Source organism: Tachypleus tridentatus, chromosome 2 (genome assembly GCF_004210375.1).
Source record: "Tachypleus tridentatus isolate NWPU-2018 chromosome 2, ASM421037v1, whole genome shotgun sequence".
Lineage (NCBI taxonomy): Eukaryota > Metazoa > Arthropoda > Merostomata > Xiphosura > Limulidae > Tachypleus > Tachypleus tridentatus.
In genome coordinates, this window is record NC_134826.1 from 139889453 (window position 1) to 139899837 (window position 10385).

Here is a 10385-nt window from a genome sequence, read left to right on the forward strand (position 1 = left end):
TTTATTTTTCCAAATATCCTGTGTTAACTCTCTCATTTCAGCCAAATTATTTTACTTTAAGTTTTCAGTTTTCACATAAACCAATACAATATGAATAATGTTAAAGGTCTGTGGAGACCAAGCCATGGATGTGAGAGTTATATTAGATTCTTTACTGTCAACATACTGGTTCACCACACTCTATCTCCATGTTACTAACATACTGACAACTTAGTGGTTTCCCATCATGCTTTACTGTAAATATTGTACTTTCACTGTTATACTGTTCTCTCCTCCACCATTGAATGAAGTTTTCATTGATCGTTGCTGAACTATTTGGATATAGATTGATGTTGAAACAGCATAAATTTCCAGCTTTGTTCATTTCATCATTTGTGGTCCAATACCCATCTAAACCTTTTGGCCAGTAACCTATTTTTAGCAGTAGTTTTGAGCCAGCTAAATGTCCAGTGAGAGCACTTTATGTTAATGTGCATGTTACCGCTTTCAAGGTAACACTCAACTATATTTACTGCAAGGTTATTGTCAGGATTTCTCTTGCAAATAAAATACCACAAATTGCTTAAATTCACTTTTAGTTTCTGATTTATACCTCAATCGCCTGTGATATAAACAGTGTCAGTTTCATTTGCCCTCTTTAGACTTGTATACAGCTCCTACAAAAAGATGAATTCTTGCTAAAAGTTTTCACATGGAATCTCTCTGACAATCCAAAAAATGTTATTTCTACATGTTTGTCCTGTGACATTTCGGTATCGTGAGCCACAACAGGATCTTTACTACTATTAATCAGTATAGTATATTTGGTTTTTATAATCTCTATAGTGATGTACACTTTCTGATTAGGTGGATGACAGCCAATGATCAGGTAAACAATCAAACATGATACCACTTATTTTGACATGATACAGAAGTGGAATTCCCACAGTATTGTCCATTCATCCTCTTTATCCTTTCTATACTTGTTTTCATACTGTATATTATGTTATTAATACAAGGAGCAATAAACAGGTGTGTGTGTGTGTGTGTACACACACTCATACATTTGTATTAAGGCAGAGGTTCCCAAATTGTAGTCTCTGATAATACTTTGAGGTACTATTAGGACCACTATCCACAGTAATACATCAAATTTATGATTTCACCATTTTAACTGAAAGAGCAATGAATAAAGTAAAATGCTAAGATATTATAAAAGTAATATAGTTATTTATACAAATACAGAAATTAATAATTGTAATTAGCATAAATTATGCAAATTCATTGTTCACCTCACACTGTTGCCTGGCAATTGCACAAAACAAGACAGTTGATTTCCAGTTGAACTGATACATATAAAATCAAAGTATAGAAGTACAATAAATATGGAACCAGTTCTCTGTTTAACACTGCCAGACATTGACCCAAGAATTTGTAAGATTGTTTCAGTTAAGCAGTATCATATTTTACTTCAAAGTCTCTTTGATATTTGAAATACTTTTGAATTCTTCCATCTTTATATGTCTTTTCTTTGTTGTTTTTTTAAAACTAGAATCAAACTGTAAAGGAAGTAAAACATGCATGTAATACATCAGTTACTTTCTAAAAAACTGTTTTAATGTGTGTGGGGGGGGGGTGCAAGTACAGTAAAAAGGTTGAGAGGGTCTGCAGGTTGGCAAAGTTTGGAAACCCCGGAATTAAAGAATTTGGAATAAAAATGCCCATAAACCTAACTAGACATGGGGGAGCATATACACATGTAAAAGAGAATTAGCAGAAAACACATGTACACTTAACAAAACTATTACATCTGTAGGTATGTTGATGCGTATCTTAGCATTTTAAACACATGAGTGTTTAAACACATTTTAAACACAAAAGTTATTAAAATAAACACAGGTGTCAATTATTTTCCTACAAAAAATTATTTGCAAAATAATTATGCCAAATGTAAGCTGTGTACTGAAGGCATGAGGATACTAGTTATTCTAAGTGGATGCATGTTATCACAATCAGAATTTATATATGTCTGTTAAGAACTTAAAACTTACTGTGCACCAACTTTCAAAAGTAAATTTAATAACTGTTACTGTAATAAAATAGATGAAAACACAACTTCTGTCTTTACTAAAATTTATTTACCTTCCTCCCCACCTGTACAATTGAACAACCAGACAAAAAAAAAACATCAATGTTCATAAGTTTCAAATTTCACCTTTCATTCTCATCAGACTTTTCCAGCTAACAAAGACATTAATTTTTGTTCAAAATTAGTTTTTATACATATATTTTTACTGACTATTATTGTCTGAGAAAATCAATTATGAAGAAAACCAGTGTTCTAACATATGCAAAATCGTTCAGACACTACATTAAATTCATTAATAAAAGTACACTTTCTAATTAAGATTGTTGTATCTGAAAAACAAGTGATAAGTAAAATGCCCTGGAATTTTTAACTTATAAAAATGTTTCTCCAGATCTAGTCTACAATTTCTTTCAATAGGTTTCTTATAAAAAGAGCATTTTTTAAAATGTATTTTCCAGAATTAAAGCTCTCTACATATGTATATATATATTTTTATGTGAACATTACTCTCTTCTACACATACATCTTAATCATTCCAGTTTCTAGAAATACTTCACATTTCTCTAAAATTATGTACTAAATAAAAACAAATATAACATACTGTACACAAATAGAATTTCAAATTTTGTAATTCTTGAAATTCAAAAAACAAACAAACCAAGGAAACATAACACTAAGCACAGACATCTCTGCATTCTCGTTTCCATTTTCTGCTTGGTAGGCTACACAGATTGTTTTGTAATAGTCAAAACGTGTTGTGAAAGTTTCCTGTAGCTTTGTAACGTTCTCAAAGTTGTTGATTCTGTCAATCTTGTTTTTCTTTTATTTAAGCACCGCTTCCATTAATCACTGATGGCCAATGCTTTTAATTTTGCTTTATAATGTAATTGTTTGTAAAGCACAAAACTGCACAATCTTTGTGCTTTTGCTACCATGGGTATTACAGCTCAGTTTTGAGCTTTGTAAATCTGCAGACATACCACTATGCCACTTTACAAAGTAATAATAATTACAAATATTTGCTTTTCATCATTTCTTGTGCATATGTTTTTCCCGCTGTAAATTAATTTTGAAAAATTGCTGCACATGTCTTTTAGAAAACTAAATCCAGCACCAACAGTTTTGCACTGATCAGAGTCTGTATGTTATAATTAACTTTCAGATTATCATAGTTGCTTCCACTGGATTTCTGATGCATTATTTATAACTGTACTTAATATTAACAAGAAAACCATATGCTCTGTGAATTCGTACCAAATTTATTTAACAAGGGGCTATTTTTACATATTCTATTCAAATCAGTTTCCAAATCTTTTGAATAATATACCATTACTGTTATAATATAGTTAAAAAAACATTATTTTCCTATGTCATTAATGAAGAACTGAAATAAAGATGAAGTTATATTAAATATGTAAACATTAAAAATGAAATCCTTTGATTTTATCATCATTTTCATCCTAACACAAAAATGACATTTAATTAGAACAATATAGATTTCTTTATTAAATAAAATAACATTTCAATCCAGTGATATACGAAAGCATTGCAAAGTTGGGGTACTTAGGTAGACATGCAGATTTTATAATGAGAGACTGAAAGTATAAAGAGTTTAAAACCAGCTCAATCTATGGAGTCCTGGGATTAAAAGTAAAACACAGTCAACCTTGAGTCATCACCGATATCTTGTTAAAAAAAATTAAAATTATTATAACTACAACTTTCTTTCAAAACTGCATATTCAACAACAACCAAAAAAACAAGGTTCTTCAACATTGGATTACAATCCTATATCAGTGAAAAGGTTGTTTTGTTTGTAATATACAAATACATTGGTTAGCTTTATAGACCAAGTCAGTAACTGTGGTGCAACATAATTACAAACAAAAAATGTAAGGTGGTTTGATAAGGACATCATGTATCATCTACAGCAAACATCTCAGAGCTAAAGACCAGTATAACAAATGTCAGAGCTGCTGATATTGAGATGTTGCAGCAAACATTGACTGAAATTAAACATCAGTTAAACCTACTGAGAGCCACTAATGGTGCACATGTAGAAGTCTATCAACATGTCAATAAAATCTGATGAGTTGTGTTACAAGAAAGAAAACTACATGATTGTATTTCCTTAAGTAGTTAATTATTAAACTTTAAAATAGGAATGATAATCTTTGAATACTTTGAATTTTAGTTGTAAGCTTCAGCCATTTCTTGTGGACTTACAATAACAAGAATTTTAAGGTAACAAACACTGCTGTTGAAATATAAGCATATAACATTTAAATATTCCTCCATTTTTGCACACAAAATGAAAAGGAGTCAAAGCAGAATGAAAACACTCAATGATTCCCAGTAAATACACATTCTGCTCAACTTGTCATAACTGTTGGGATTGATATATTTGACAACAGAGAAACATGACAATGCAAATAAAGTTCAGAGAAAATTTGCAAACAAAATGTATGTTAAATATAGTAAAGTAGTAATTTCTAATAAAGAGAAAACTAAATAAAAATATTAGAAAAGTAAATAGAATGATACTAGATAACAGTACTACAGGTCTAGGATGAGATGTTAATTTTTTATTAGTGGAAGCTCCTTGAAAAAAGGCTTAGAAAAGGAGTTAATGGTGTGAAACTGTCCTTGTGTTCTTATAAGAAAGTTTTTTATTGGAAGTAAAAAAATGATATATAAAATATTTTTACAGACTCATCTTGTGTTATCCCTATTACTAACAGTAAACCTTCTTGAATTTACAATTGAAGGCAAAGAGAGCTTTGAGAACATGGCTGTATCATACTAAAAATATCCCTGGAAAAATGTTAATTTACTTTATTCAGTGAACTTCCTTCAAAGATAATAACAGTTGGTGTAAATTCCTGCTATTTGTCAATCAGCTATTTAAGGAGGAAAATATATATACAAACGTGATCACCAAGGAAGGGAATGACTTGGATTGTAAAATTTGTACAAGAATTATAACATAGGATGGGAAATCGAAAGATGGAATCTCTAACAGAAATATTTCTTAACTAAAGATAAATAGCAATGTATAAATAAACTTCTGTTTAATCCAGATTGTTAAATCCTCTTCATCATAATGAATAATATCATGAAATGATTCAAGCAAATAACTCTTAAATATTAAAATATCCTGTATCATTTTAGCTTATGTTCCAACTTCTTCAAAATTTAATTTTTATTTTAACATTTAAATGACAAGTAAGTAAGTAATATTTGGAGAAAAACTCTTACAGAAAAACATTTCTGGGAAGGGTTTTATTAGCATGAAAAAGATAATCTTTCAAGCAAGAAGGAACATACATATAAATATAGATGTCAGGTTTATGACACTCTCTTGACACAATCAGAAATGTTACAAATTGTATAAATAACAGTTCAAATCAGCTGGTTCACTTGGGCTATGGTCAACCAGGTACCAGTGTTAAAAGTTCTCAACAGGTGTTGCGGACTTTGTGTCTGATGCAAGTGTTTGGGTGTAGTACTCACAAAACCCTGTCGTTGCTGCAGTATCCTTGCTTGACACTGTAGTGCGTCTCCTCATAGGGCTCTATTGTGGGTGGGGTCAGAGGACACCAAAATTTTATTTTCTCTTATTGATCCTCCAAACAAAAATTTAAATAAAATAGTGAAAAACAGTCAATAGGAAAAGAATTACGTCTTGAAGATTCTGATCAGCAATCTTCAACATCTGTACCACCAGTTGTTCCTCATTTTCTTATCCTACATTCTCTTTCAGAGAAACCTTGAGGGCAAATGTCTTCCTTTTTTATTCAGAAGGGACTTGCTAGCTCTCCAAAGTCAGCAAAGAAACTTTGATTTGGAGACATATCAGTGGAAACCTCCAACAGTTTTTTGTTGAGAGGGATTTGGAGAACATTCCCGAGTCAGAGATTTTAGCTGGGTTCTCCACTCGAGTTTCTGCAGTGAGGCGTATCTTCACTCACAAAGATGGAGTTACATCACTGAACAATATCCTCATTCTGACATTTACTTCACCACGTGCACCTGTCACCATCAAGGCAGGTTATCTTAATTGCAGGGAACAGCCGTACATTCCAAACCCTCTCTGATGTTTCCAGTGACAGAGGTTCAGTCACTTAAAGACGTCATGTCACAGTTGCCTGACATACACCACTCGACACACCCTTCAAGGCCGTTGCCATCTGTGTTTCCTTGGGTTGTACTATCACTGTTTGTTTTCTCTACCTGTTGCCTGGGTCCCTCGAATCAAGGTACCTCTTCTCGTCCACCCAGTGTGGGTTCCGACAACAGAGCTCCACTGTGGACCACCTGATTTTACTTGAAACGTCAATCAAAAAAGCTTTTCTGAAACGACATCTTGTATCAATACTCTTTGACATTGAAAAGGCTTATGATACAACATGGAGGTATGACATTTTGTGAGACCTCCATATATATGGGTGATGTGGTCATTTGCCCATTTTTATTGAAACTTTTTTAATAGACAGGAAATTCCAAGTTTCTGTGGATTCGAAACTTTCCTGTTCTTTTCTACAGGAACTTGGAGTCCCTCCGAGCTGTGTTTTGAGTGTCACACTTTTCAGTGTAAAGATTAATGTCATCACTGAACAACTCCCTCTTACTGTCAGGCTCAATGTCGATGACTTTCATATCAATCATCGAACATGAGGTATACTGAGCAGGAGCTAGACTGTTATAAAAACAAAGTAATTTTTCATATTTTACTTGGGTGCTTCACACACTTCTTTGTTTGTATACCCCCTCGCTCCAGAGTACGTAGGAAAATTTTTTGGTCTGCATTTTAAGTTTATCCTACTGCTGGTTATGCAGATTACCACTGCCAACTATACAGTTAAAATATTTAATGAAGATCACAACATTTTTTAAATTCTATGTAAAATATAAAAATCAAATTACATTTTTGAAATTGCCTACTTTTAAGTAGAGGAAATTGATAAAGACAATGAATTTCATGGTATCATTAGTTTTTACAAAGTATATAATTGTTTGCAAGTAACTTCTCTTAGGAATTAAAACCAACAATCCTATCACACACGTAAATGGAAGAACTCAATGAAATAATTTATATTTAAAAGAGTATCTTAAATCTATGTTCTATTTATCCTGTATATTTCCATACATGTCCATTACAAATGTTTGGTACCTTCATTATTTTGTACCATTTAAATTTTTGACAACCAAGTACATCTGCACACTTTCTCTTTTATTACAGAAAAACATATTTCAAGGGACATAATACTTTAGGTGTAAACATTTCAAATGTGAAATATTTTTTGAAAACAAATATCAGTATCATGAGAAAGAGTTTAGAAAAAGAAAAAATCATTTGTCTTAGAAATCTTATATACAACAACATGCACACTATATTTCATCAGAAACACTATTTAACATAAGTATAGAAGGAATGAAATTACTGCTTTTTTGAAACTTAAATTAGGTTCATGCTGAAGGAACTTCAAACAAACCTTCTAAATAACAGATGTTCCACAACCAATAGCAATTCGAATTGGCTTGAAATAAAAGTTTCCACTTTTATACTTGTATACTTATAGCGAGTATAATTATCTTGATACCGTAAGTCCTAAAACCAAATCAAATTCCTAAAACAAGTGTTGTTGAACCCTTTACAAGTGAAATATATTTATCTGTAACTTGGTAATCACATTTAAAATTTATTTTCCTTAAACTTTTGTCCAGAGTAAAACTTAGTTTGTGCAAACTATAATGACAAGAAATGTCATCATATTTTAACTCATTCTGGGATAGTTCAATAGTCAAGAGACAGGGTTAAAATCTCCCTCATGTAAAAATGTTTTTCGTATAGCTACTTACCTCTGAACCACTAAGAGATATTCACTTACATACAACTACCACATGCCATCAACCCTGAACAAGCTTCCACGTGCATTATAACAGCTTATGACAATCACACTGCTGTAGCCCTCTACCAATTGGAAGATCACACAATCTCTATATAAGCACAAATTGTCTCTTGACAAGGCAAAGAAAATTAACTGGAAGTAAGAAAGATCAGGAAAGAATTGTTTATTTTATTTGTTTTGTTTTTATAAGAGTTCAGAATTGGCAATGTTAATCATATTCCCAGAAAACTTTCATTTCAACACTGGCCTCTTAGAAGGAGGAGATGGGTTTAATATTTTCCATTCTCCTCTGTTGAATACAGATTTTTTTAAGTAATACCTGTGAGGTAAAGACAGCAACTTGGTGGTTTCCCATGGCACCAGGAATGAGAAGTGTAAGATGTTGTTCTTCATGTAACATTGTATCAGATGACTATCACCTTCTTCCATTCATTTTATTTTTTCTTATCAATGAGGAATTTTCAATGTGTTGAAATGTGCACATTAATCAAGGTACCATAATACGTATATAAACCACATGAAAATGACTGGAAAATAAAATAAAACAAAAGTCATCACACTAAATCTTCTGGGTATATTGGAGAATAAAAATTGGTAGGAGGTAAAATCCAGAGAAAAAGGAAACTGCATAATTATATAAGTTATGGTAGACAAATGTGTTACTTTTAGTTCACATACCAGTCTGTGAGATCGCCAAAGACAAACAACGAAAAGAGGCTGTGCTGTGGGACAACAAAAAGACTAGAATAAAAATCCAGAGTAGAGTGGGAGACAGATTCTACAATTCCTTCTGTTAATAATGAAGATACAGATGATCAGTGAGTAGTGGATAGAAAATAGAACAATCTGAAAGGTAAAGTAGGAAAAAAGAAGATTGAAATTATGAGATAGGACATACAAAGCTTCAGGTTGTTAGAGAAGAAAGAAAACTGGGAGATGCAGTGAGAGAGGAAGGCAATGAAAGGACCAAAGCCTGGGACTGGTTCCAAAGAAGAATAACCTCTGAAGTCTAAACCTTGGATTCCAAAAGGTTGGGAGCAATCCCAAAGGACAGAACTATAAAACAAAATAGACAAGACAAAGCACCTAGATATAAGATGGAGGGATATGAACACCAAACTAAGGAAGTACCAAAAACAAATAAATCAGAACAAAGAGAGAAAGGGAAATTTAAAACTAAAGTAACAAACTGATTTTAAACCATCTGTATACTAGGGAATAGAAGTATGGTACAAAATATGTTTGGCAATGAAAATAGTACAATCAATTGGAAGTATCAACCTTCCTCAGATGACTCAGAGAAAGGTAACAGGCAGAGGTGGTAATAAAACATCGTGTGGTGGGCTGATCAGTGGAGACAGCAACGTCAATCTATGACATACTGAACTCAGTCAGCCACCTAAATATGAAGACCAAAAGGAAGAATGGCAGACTGTATATTCCCAAAAAGTAGAGCCAGTGAAACCCAGTGTACAGACTCTGAACTAGAGAAGTGTGGAAAGACCCTGTTTAAGGCTGAAGTATCAGATGTTGAACAGCATACAGCATGTTCAAGACCAAGGTCCTGAGAGAAACTAAGATAAAGAGACAAACAGTCCAGTTTTGAACAAAAAATCAATCTGCCTCATAACAGCTCCAAAATGTTCAGTGCCCTTGTACACTTCGTACTTCAGTCAGTTGGATAAGTTTTACTACTGTGTGTATTTCACAGTTATATCATTAGATAGGGTCAGAAAGACATTGTGAAGTAAAAGAAGTCAAATTGGAAATGTTGAGAAAACTAAGGCTGTGCTGCAATAAAAATTGTAATTGCATTTTCACAATCTGCAATTATTATGTACTTCCAACATTTAAGGGTTTTTTTTTGAGTCTTCAACAGAATGTACTTCGTGATCACGAGAAACCTACTTGATGTAACAATGTATTTCAATACGGCCAGTGTGGGTATTAAAACTTTTATTAAAATAAAGTAGACAAAAAGGCTTCAAACTTCTTATGTTATCTTCAGGTTAACAAAGATAATTTGGATATTTCTGTATTTTCTTTAGACGACACTTTACAACTATGTTTTTGAAGGCTGATTTAATTTCTTTGTGTGTCCCCTTCTTCATACACATACATTTCATGATAATATTTCACCACAAGAAACAAAATATCTTTCTGTCTTTGACATTTGCTACTACATTATTAATAACCATCAGAAAATAAACATTTAATCTTCTGTTTTATGTATAATGCCATCTCGTTCACAGGATGGCTTTGAAGTTTTTCGGAACATAGATTTAAATCGGCTGTCACTCAGTTTACTTTAACTAGCTTAAGGAAATTGTTTTGATCCACAATGTTTGTTTAGAAAAACCGTTAAATTGTAATAATTATTGGACATTGTATGCTTTGTGTTTATT